The following is a 9,139-nucleotide window of genomic DNA, read 5'->3' on the forward strand; positions in this document are numbered from 1 at the left end:
AATGGATCGACAGGGGTGAACAGACAACCAGGCTGTGCATGAGTTAGGTGACCGATTTGGAGCGGTACGGTAGGTGCTGGAACCTGCAGCTCAATGGACTGGCAGAGGCTTCCAATGAGAATGTGCGAGAAGAGGTTATCCATGTGTGCCAAAAGCTGCTTCTACATGAAGCTGCGAAACTACCAGATGCTATAGATGTCGCTCACCGACTGGGTACCAAGCATGTTAATGAGACGAGGCCATGTGCAACAATAATTCGCTTCACTGCCAAGGTTCAGAGATGCAGTTTGTAAAGCAGCTAAAAGCAGCGAGTTTCTTCAGAACCAAGGCATGCAGTTTAAGGAGGATCTGACAAAGGAGGATAGAGAGAATAGACATAAGTTATTGCCTCTTATCAAAAAAGGGCGCGATGAAAGAAAATCTTATTTTGTCTGAGGTTGCAGATTTATTTAAGGTACTGAAGTGACAGGGTGAGATGAGCAGACAAATGACTGTTCTTCGATATATTCTCAAGGCTCTGAAAATGTTGATTTCTATGTTTTCATTTCTGCTATAAACTTCAATAGCTATGGTCATTATACAGTTTACACTCAAGTCCTTGTTTGGAAGAGTTTGATCTGCCCGCTGGAATGTTTCATGGTATTCTAAATACTGTTTGTTCTGTATTTTTATTTTTCAAGAGAGTTGTTACATTTTGTCAGCTACCGTTCGTAATTTTGAGATTAAGATTATTTTCCTAATTTATTACAGATTTATCAGGCAGTTCAAATGTTGTTTAGTATTCTTTGACTAGGATGTCTCATCTTTCATTTGTTTCATTTAGTGCTAGTGGGCTAAGAATAATGTCAAAAGGAAAGCTCTTTTTCTATTTACTAAACAGTTTAGGGCAGATTTCTGTTTTGTACAAGAAGCACGCTCTACAACAGAGGATAGCAAAATTTGGACTTCACAATGGGGAAATTGCGTATGGTTTTCTCAAGGGTCTGAACACTTGGCTGGAGTGATTACCTTAAAGAACAGATTTAATGGAGATGTTTGGCAAACACAACGTGATCCTACAGGACATTTTATCTGCCAGGTAATTAGATATATTGATATTTATTAATGAATGGAACAATTGATAATTATTATTATTATTATCTGATCTGCAAATCAAACTAGAAGAACTTTATAGAAGGAAAGCTAAAGGTGCGTTTGTTTGATCAAGGAGACATTGGCTTGAGGAAGGTGAGCAAAATTCACAATACTTCTTTAATTTAGAGAAACACCATATTAATAATAACTTAAGTAAAATAAATGTGAATGGGATTGTAACAAAGGAACCATACACTAATTTATAATTACTGCTGTGAATTTTATAAGAAAATATATACTTTTAATTACTCTCCATTTATATCTGATGCTTTTTTTTTTTTAGCTCTATAGAGGTGAAAACTGTTGACAAAAATGAAAGAGAATTTTGTGATATGCTTATTTCTGTTGAGGAAGTGATAAAGGCAATTAATAATTTGAAAAATAAAAAAATCGCCAGGCACTGACAGTTTGACTGGAGAATTGAGCTATTTGCGAATTGTGCTATTTGCTGAAGATTTGGCCCCTTTTTAGCTAAAAAATGTTTAATGAAAATGTTAATAATCAGTGTCTTCCTTCCACCTTAACTCAAGGCTTAATCACATTAATTCCCAAATCAAAAAACTATTTTCTCTTGATAATTGGCGGCCCATTAGTTTACTCAACAATGATTATAAACTATTTGCCCTGATCATTGCTAAAAGACTGAAATATGTGCTAGATTCAATTATAGAAGAAACACAATCTGGATTCATGAAAAATAGGCATAGTACAAACAATATAAGATTAGTGTTAGATATTTTGGATTTTCCAGAATTAAATATAATGGTTTTATTCTACAACAAAATTTTGCTTTGGAAATTTCTTTACTAATGCAATTAAAACTTTATAAGAATTGTAACAGTTCAATTAAATTGTTTAGTGGCACTTCTAGCAGATTTAACTTGTCTAGATGGATTAGTGTCACGAAGTGCACACAAATGAGAAGATCCAAAAGCAGTGTTTTATTTGGGTAATCCAGAATAATAAATCAGCCACACTGAAAAAAATGATACTTTGGATTAACTTAAAAAAATTGCTGTAATTTGTTACAGCTAATTTTTTTTAGATTTTCTCAAATTGTATTTATGATTTAGTTAAAACCATAAATTTTGATTTAACGTCAAATCAAAATTTTAATTTTTTCCAACACAACATTTTACTTTAACCCAAAGTAATAATATTGTTTGTTACAAAGAACATGTCATTTTTTTGCTTTGATACAACCTAGTGTTTTTATTTTAGAAAAACGTAACATTTACAATTACATCCAAGTTAAGTTTTTACTTTGAAATAAGCTAATTAAATAGATGTAATTAGTTTCTCAAATAATTTTTTTGATTTAGTTGAAACTATACATTTTTACTTGATGTAAATCAAAATTTTGCTTTGGTTCTAATCATTTTTTTTTCCTTTTGGAAAAACTAATATTTTCAGTTTTTAATAAAATAAATTGAAATTTTTACTTTGGAAAAAAAATAATAAAATTGATGTAATTTTGTTACAAGTTATTAGATTAGGTTTTCTTAAGTTGATTTTTTTTTACTCAGAACAAACTATCAATTTTAATTATAACAAAGTCAATAAATGTAGGTCAATATTATAATGCCTCAATAAAAAACCCAAAGTTGCTCCCATATTCAAGTTTTGTTGTACAAAATACCTTGTTTGTTTCGGTCTGTAGCTCATTTTCCTTAAATAAAGACACAAAAATTAACTTCAAAAGGACTGAAATTTAATTCTGCAAGAATTACATCTCTTTTTTTTTAATGAATGAATGCTTTATTTCGAACATAACATAAAACAAGTAACAAAAGAAAGCAAACTGAAAATAAAAAGACAAACAAACCAAACAATTAATGATAATAATATGAAACCAACATGTCCGAAAAGGAGTAGGATGAAGCATAAGCTTATTAAAACCTACCCCTTCTCCACTATTCAATAAACAATCAGTTTTCCCTAATGAACATATTTACATAATACCCATCTAAAAAAAATAGAAAATAAATAAATTAAGAAAACAAATACATAAATTATTTTTTTACAGATTGCTACGTTTTACTTTTAAAACATGTTCGCAGACCATGTAACATCCACAGCTGTGACAGTAAATATGGTATTACCTTTTTTGTAACAGCAATTAAGTGCAATACAGTTTCTACACTGTACAAACCTGGCTAGATTAACAAAAAAATAAAATAAAAAACAAGTGCTTAAGAGTCCCACATCAATATTGAGCACATTACCAATCAATGAAACAGTAAAATATGTAAAACCTGAGTAATGTAATGCAATATCCTTTAATAACTGTAAAACTGTTTAAAAGTTAAAGGGATAATTCACCCAAATAGCAAAATTATGTTATTAATGACTCAACCTCATGTCGTTCCAAACCAGTAAGACCTCCGTTCATCTTCAGGACACAGTTTTAAGATATTTTAGATTTAGTCCGAGAGCTCTCAGTCCCTCCATTGAAGCTGTGTGTACGTTATACTGTCCATGTCCAGAAAGGTAAGAAAAACATCTTCAGTGTAGTCCATGTGACATCAGAGGGTCAGTTAGAATTTGTTGAAGCATCAAAAATACATTTTGGTCCAAAAATAGCAAAAACTACAACTTTATTCAGCATTGTCTTCTCTTCCGTGTGTGTTGTGAGAGAGTTCAAAAAGCAGTTTGTGATATCCGGTTCGTGAACGAATCATTCGATGTATCCGGATCTTTTTGAACCATTCAGTTCGATTTGGTGAACAGGTTCAAGAAGATCCGGTTACATCGAGTGATTCGTTCTTTGATGATGTTTTTCTTACCTTTCTGGACATGGACAGTATACCGTTCACACAGTTTCAATGGAGGGACTGAGAGCTCTCGGACTAAATCTAAAATATCTTAAACTGTGATCTGAAGATGAACGGAGGTCTTACGGGTTTGGAACAACATGAGGGTGAGTCATTAATAACATAATTTTGCTATTTGGGTGAACTATCCCTTTAATGTTAACAATGTGCCCAAATATCTATACCACAAAACAACTTGACAATAAGTCAGTTTAAAGTTTTTTTCATTGAACAGTAATTCATTAACCGGCAATGTTTTTGAGTACAAGCTCTAAAACGGAACCAAATACAATGTATTCAAATGTATTTCGCTTTGCTAATTTACTTTCACAGCTTAACACTGAGGCTGAGAACTTTGTGCGTCATTTTCTTTGGTTCAATCTCCATAAATAACTTTTGTAGTGTATCAAAGGTGTGTTCCAGCTCACCTGGATAGCTCAAGTTCAGCACATAAATTAGGCCAAATAACATCGCACATGCATGTGCGACTGATGGCAACCTGTTCAGCACTTTCACACCTTCAAACTCTATACCAATGTCAATGTCAATGTGACGAACACAGCCATTGTGTAACTTGCAAGCTCTGTTTCAGCTTCATTCCTCTGGACAACTGAAAAAAGACGAGCTACAAGTTATTCTGATGAAACCAGTTTCCAATGTACCGACATAAAAGGACACAGACAGTTCCCAAAATCAAATAAAAAATGTTGATGATGAGATTAAGCTGGTTTATATTATAGACACAAGACTCAGGATTCGTCGTCTGATTGCCAGAGACAAGCAAGTTTTTGAGTAGGATGATTATAAATTGTAAGTAAAACGCCCTGCTGACGACTTGGTTTTGGTCTCTAGCTAATTTAAAATTTAATGAAATAATGCTAAAAAAGCAGCATTTTCTCATTGAAATATGACCAAATTAGCACTTTCCCAGCAACACTTTCTTTTGCTTCCACATGGGCAAGGGTGGCAATGTGTCAGATGCATCCTTTATCATTATAAAAGCTTATGGAATCATGCAAAACTACTCACCAGATACTCCTTAATGAGTTGGTCCAGGTCTTCCCCGAAGTAGAGAATTAGACAATTCAGCAGACAATCTTTTTTCAGTCTTTTCATATTGACTTCAAGGCTCTAGAGGAATACACACACACAAATATATATTTTTACATTTTAAATCGGAAACATGGACAACACTAAGATGGGGACAGAGTTACAGTAATTGTGATCATATTTAGGTCTTTACCTGAAGTCTTAAAGTATAAAGGTAGCATGAAAAGACATAATTGTGATGTTTTGCAGGAACAATATAAAAGAAGATTTATCCTGCTTTAAGTCTTTCACAGTCAACTATAGGTACATATACAAATGATAAAATGTTACCTTTGGCACAACATAGTTAGCACGTGGGCTTTCTCGCTAAACACAGAGACCGTCATGTTGCGAATGGGAGAGAGAGAAAAGTGTGTGTGTGTGACAGTGACCGTGTATCCACCCGCTGTATGATTGCTGCCAATGAAGTATAGCCCAATCGACGTGGTTGTGTATGATTTGGCAATAGGGGACAGCTGGTGATAAAACATGTTTAAAAATTATCGGGAGGTGCTTGTAACGTGCTTGGCTCGGCTTGTAATTCCGCTCACACGCTGCAAGCCGCGACCATGCGAGCATCCCTGATTACACTCGATTTCTCCCGAGTGAAAAAAATCATCTGCAGCAAAACAAAAATAGTGTCTGTGACTGTTTTGTTGCAACTGATAAGACAGTTGTTTTTATTATGAGATTCATTTAATTAAAAAGAAATATATTCTTATTTCTAAAAACATGATATATTGTGAATTATTACTGATAATATATTGATTATTGCAGTATCGCCATATCGTGATATTATCGGTATCGTGATATTAAACATTTTATTAATAGCCTTGCATTTTGACCCAGCGTCAAATCATAAATTTAACCTCTTAAGCCCCACCTAAACAGAGCACATTCTCTCCAGTTTGGCATCACCCAAATCTAAAGCGTAAAAAAAAGCATCAAAATGGCAACAAAAATGAGGATGAAAACGCAACAAAAATGTGACAAAAAAAAGAGAGTAAAACGTGAAATAAACATACTGGAAAAGCAACAAAAGAGGGACAAAAAAACATGACAATAAAGCCATGAAAAAAAAAGAGCGATGAAAAAGCCAAAAACACAACAAAACACTGCAAATCCATTCAATGTTTAGTTTTGAAAAAAGTTATGTGTGTGTGACCTTTCGGTGCTTTGAACAGATCTAGATTTTAAAGGTTCTGGACTACGCCACCTGGTGCCTCTCACACCAGGATATACTTTACACCTGAACTGCTAAATACCTGATTTAAGGCAAGCAGATTCGTCGGAGTACACATAAGATGAACTAGACAGAGACGTGTTCTCAGTAGAAAAACAGTAACAAAACTTTATTATACAATGGTATCATTAAAAGAGCCACACCGTCATCGTAGAGACACATTACTAATAGAGACTAGACCTGGCATTAGCTGTTACAGGGGACAATGTATGATTACTAATTAAACTAGAAAATACTGATTCGCTGGCAAGGCAGGTTACCTGTCCGAGATACGCGTGACGTTCACCACCCATGCTCTGGAACCTGGAGCCCACGATCCCATGCATCCACACACACGCACACACACACACGCGCACACACACACCACCACAAGCCGATGATTCAAACAAGATTGTGAAGTGCAATTTACCACTACAATACGTGGTGCAGGGTGTGGGGACGGAACCAGGAACCTCTCTTGTGAGCAGCTACGCTAATACTCTGGAAAGACAAGGAAAAGAACAAGTAAGTTATCACTAGAAAAATGGATAGAGAAATGTAACGCTATACACTACTAGCACAGCCAATACCACATCAGTCAGACAGAGCAGTAGACGGAGGCTACGGCAAAATAAACAATAAAGAAAAGAAATATATAAAACTTAATTCAGGCAAGGCAAAGCAGCAGGAGCAATCTGCCTCAATGTTGACATATGAACTGACACGGTGGAAAAACAGGCCTTTGCGCTGGTCTTCACAACCCTACATAACAATCGTTACACACAGCATATTCATTAAATGCATTTATATTAAGAGTTGACAATAAAACAGTCATACAATATGTCAGGGCAACACAATCAGACTCATTGTACATGTGTTCAAAAGCTTTTAGTCCTAACACACTGGATCTACTCATAACACAATAAACTTTTTACCTTCTAGGACCTTCAAAAGCACACAGCGCGATTACCCGGAAGCGTCTGGCAGTAACGTTACAGCTACACGGCGGGTACTTTGCCCCAGACCTGTGTGCAAATGTGTGCATTAAAAAGCATATATCCCAACAACGACACCCACATTATAGTTAACAATAAAATACACAAATAATACCTTCTTGATGCTAGTAAATTGTGGTAAAGCTACCCGGCGTGTGCTTTGCCCAGGACCTTCAGCAATACACAGCGCGATTACCCGGAAGCGTCTGGCAATCAGTAAAACACTTTGACACAGGAGAACCACATACCCAAGCAGCAACAGGACTGAAAATGTATCGTGCGTCAGAGAATATCTCTAAGCTTAACAGGCAGACGATTTTATAGCAACTGGCCAGACACAAATGAGTTGTTTAGCCACTCACGGCTAGCTAAGTGACGTCAGGGGGTAACCGTAGCTGCAGAGGGACAAACTTCAACCAGACAGCGATTACTCTGCCGGTTACACTTTACCCCCCCCCCCCCCGATTTGTTATCGGCGTCTCGCCGATAAGCTCAATAGATCATAACTCTACCTTCCTTTAATAAAAAGAATAAACAAAATGCAAGGGGGGTAACCTAATACCAAGGACGGAAAACTGTTGTCACTTTACTGCTAGACCCAAGTACTTGAGAGTTAGTAGCCCCATCTGCCCTACTCACCACTGGCACTGGGAGATGGTGTGGGTTGGCATGTCTTCCTGCAGTAGTACGAGCTGTTCTCCGGGGTGCCACTGAGCCAGCTGGTGTCCCGTCTGTGATGGGGGCGACCTGCTGGGAGTCGGGCAAAGCCAGCATGGGGACATCCACTGGAAGAGTGGTGGCAAGCTGGATAGGTGGACCCTCTTCCCGAGAGCGGACAAGAACCCATTGGCCAGGGGTGTCACCATCTGCTGGCTGGCTTGTTTCCTCCTGCAGTTCCACAGGCCTGTTGGATGTTTGTGGGTCCTGGTCCAAGTGGACAGGCTTTAATATGGTTCGATGTACTTGTCGTACTTTGCTTAGGTCCCGTGCTGGAGCCACAGAATATACCACCCCACCAAGTGGGGGTGCACGGATGACCTGATGTATTGTGGCGCCCCAGGCATCTTGGATCTTCGACCGGCCCCTCGTTGTATGGTCTCTGATGTAGACATGCTGTCCTTCTGCCAGTGGCTCACTCCGGATTTTCTGGTCATGCCGTTCTTTTCTCTTGGAAGCAGCAGCCTGCATCCGCTCCCTGGCATTCTGGAAGGCCACATTTAGGCGCCGCTGGTGCTCTCGGACCCATTCACACACATGCCCATGTCCAGGCTCTTGTACCCTGCCAAGCAGGAAGTCCACCGGTAACTGGGGGTCTTGCCTGAACATCAGGTAATATGGTGAGTCGCCAGTTGTCTGATGGGCAGCAGTGTTGTAACTAAACACTAATTGGGGTAGGTGCTCTGGCCAGCGGCGCTTCAAATCCATGGGCAAAGTACGGAGCAGATCGTGCATCATGCGGTTGAAACGCTCACACTGGCCGTTGCCCTGAGGATGATAAGGGGTGGTCCGGGTCTTCTGGATCCCGTACAGGGCACACAATTGATAGATAATGGCATTCTCGAAGCTGCGTCCCTGATCAGAGTGCAGGCGAGCTGGGACTCCAAAACGAAAGAACCACTCCCGGATGAGCACGTTGGCCACCGTTGTTGCCTTCTGATCCCTGGTGGGCATGGCCTGTGTGAATTTAGTAAAAACATCAGTCATGATCAACACTTGTTCCCTACCATCCATTGCAGGCTCCAAGAAGGTGAAATCCACAGCCAATATCTGGTTTGGACGCGATGCCAGGAGGTGCCCCATGGGTGCATGGGGTCGGAATTGCGAAGACTTCGCAAGGGTACACCGCTCACAGTTCTGACACCACTGCTTTATATCTTCCACCATTC

General features: G+C 38.3%; 1 long non-coding RNA gene across 2 annotated transcripts; it reads right to left on the reverse strand.

Annotated features, from left to right (window-relative positions):
• Positions 1–4,073: 4,073 nt before the first annotated feature.
• Positions 4,074–7,534, reverse strand: LOC113069652 (uncharacterized). Of its 2 annotated transcripts, XR_003279782.1 has the most exons (5): positions 7,369–7,534; positions 7,194–7,283; positions 6,689–6,759; positions 4,977–5,078; positions 4,074–4,557 (listed from the first exon to the last, which is right to left on the reverse strand). It is a non-coding gene; the product is annotated as an uncharacterized LOC113069652 (long non-coding RNA). The 2 variants fall into 2 exon arrangements; XR_003279781.1 differs by lacking the exons at positions 4,074–4,557; positions 4,977–5,078 and having other exon boundaries at positions 6,207–6,759.
• Positions 7,535–9,139: the final 1,605 nt, after the last annotated feature.

The sequence above is a fragment of the Carassius auratus genome, unplaced genomic scaffold, assembly GCF_003368295.1.
Source record: "Carassius auratus strain Wakin unplaced genomic scaffold, ASM336829v1 scaf_tig00002013, whole genome shotgun sequence".
NCBI lineage: Eukaryota > Metazoa > Chordata > Actinopteri > Cypriniformes > Cyprinidae > Carassius > Carassius auratus.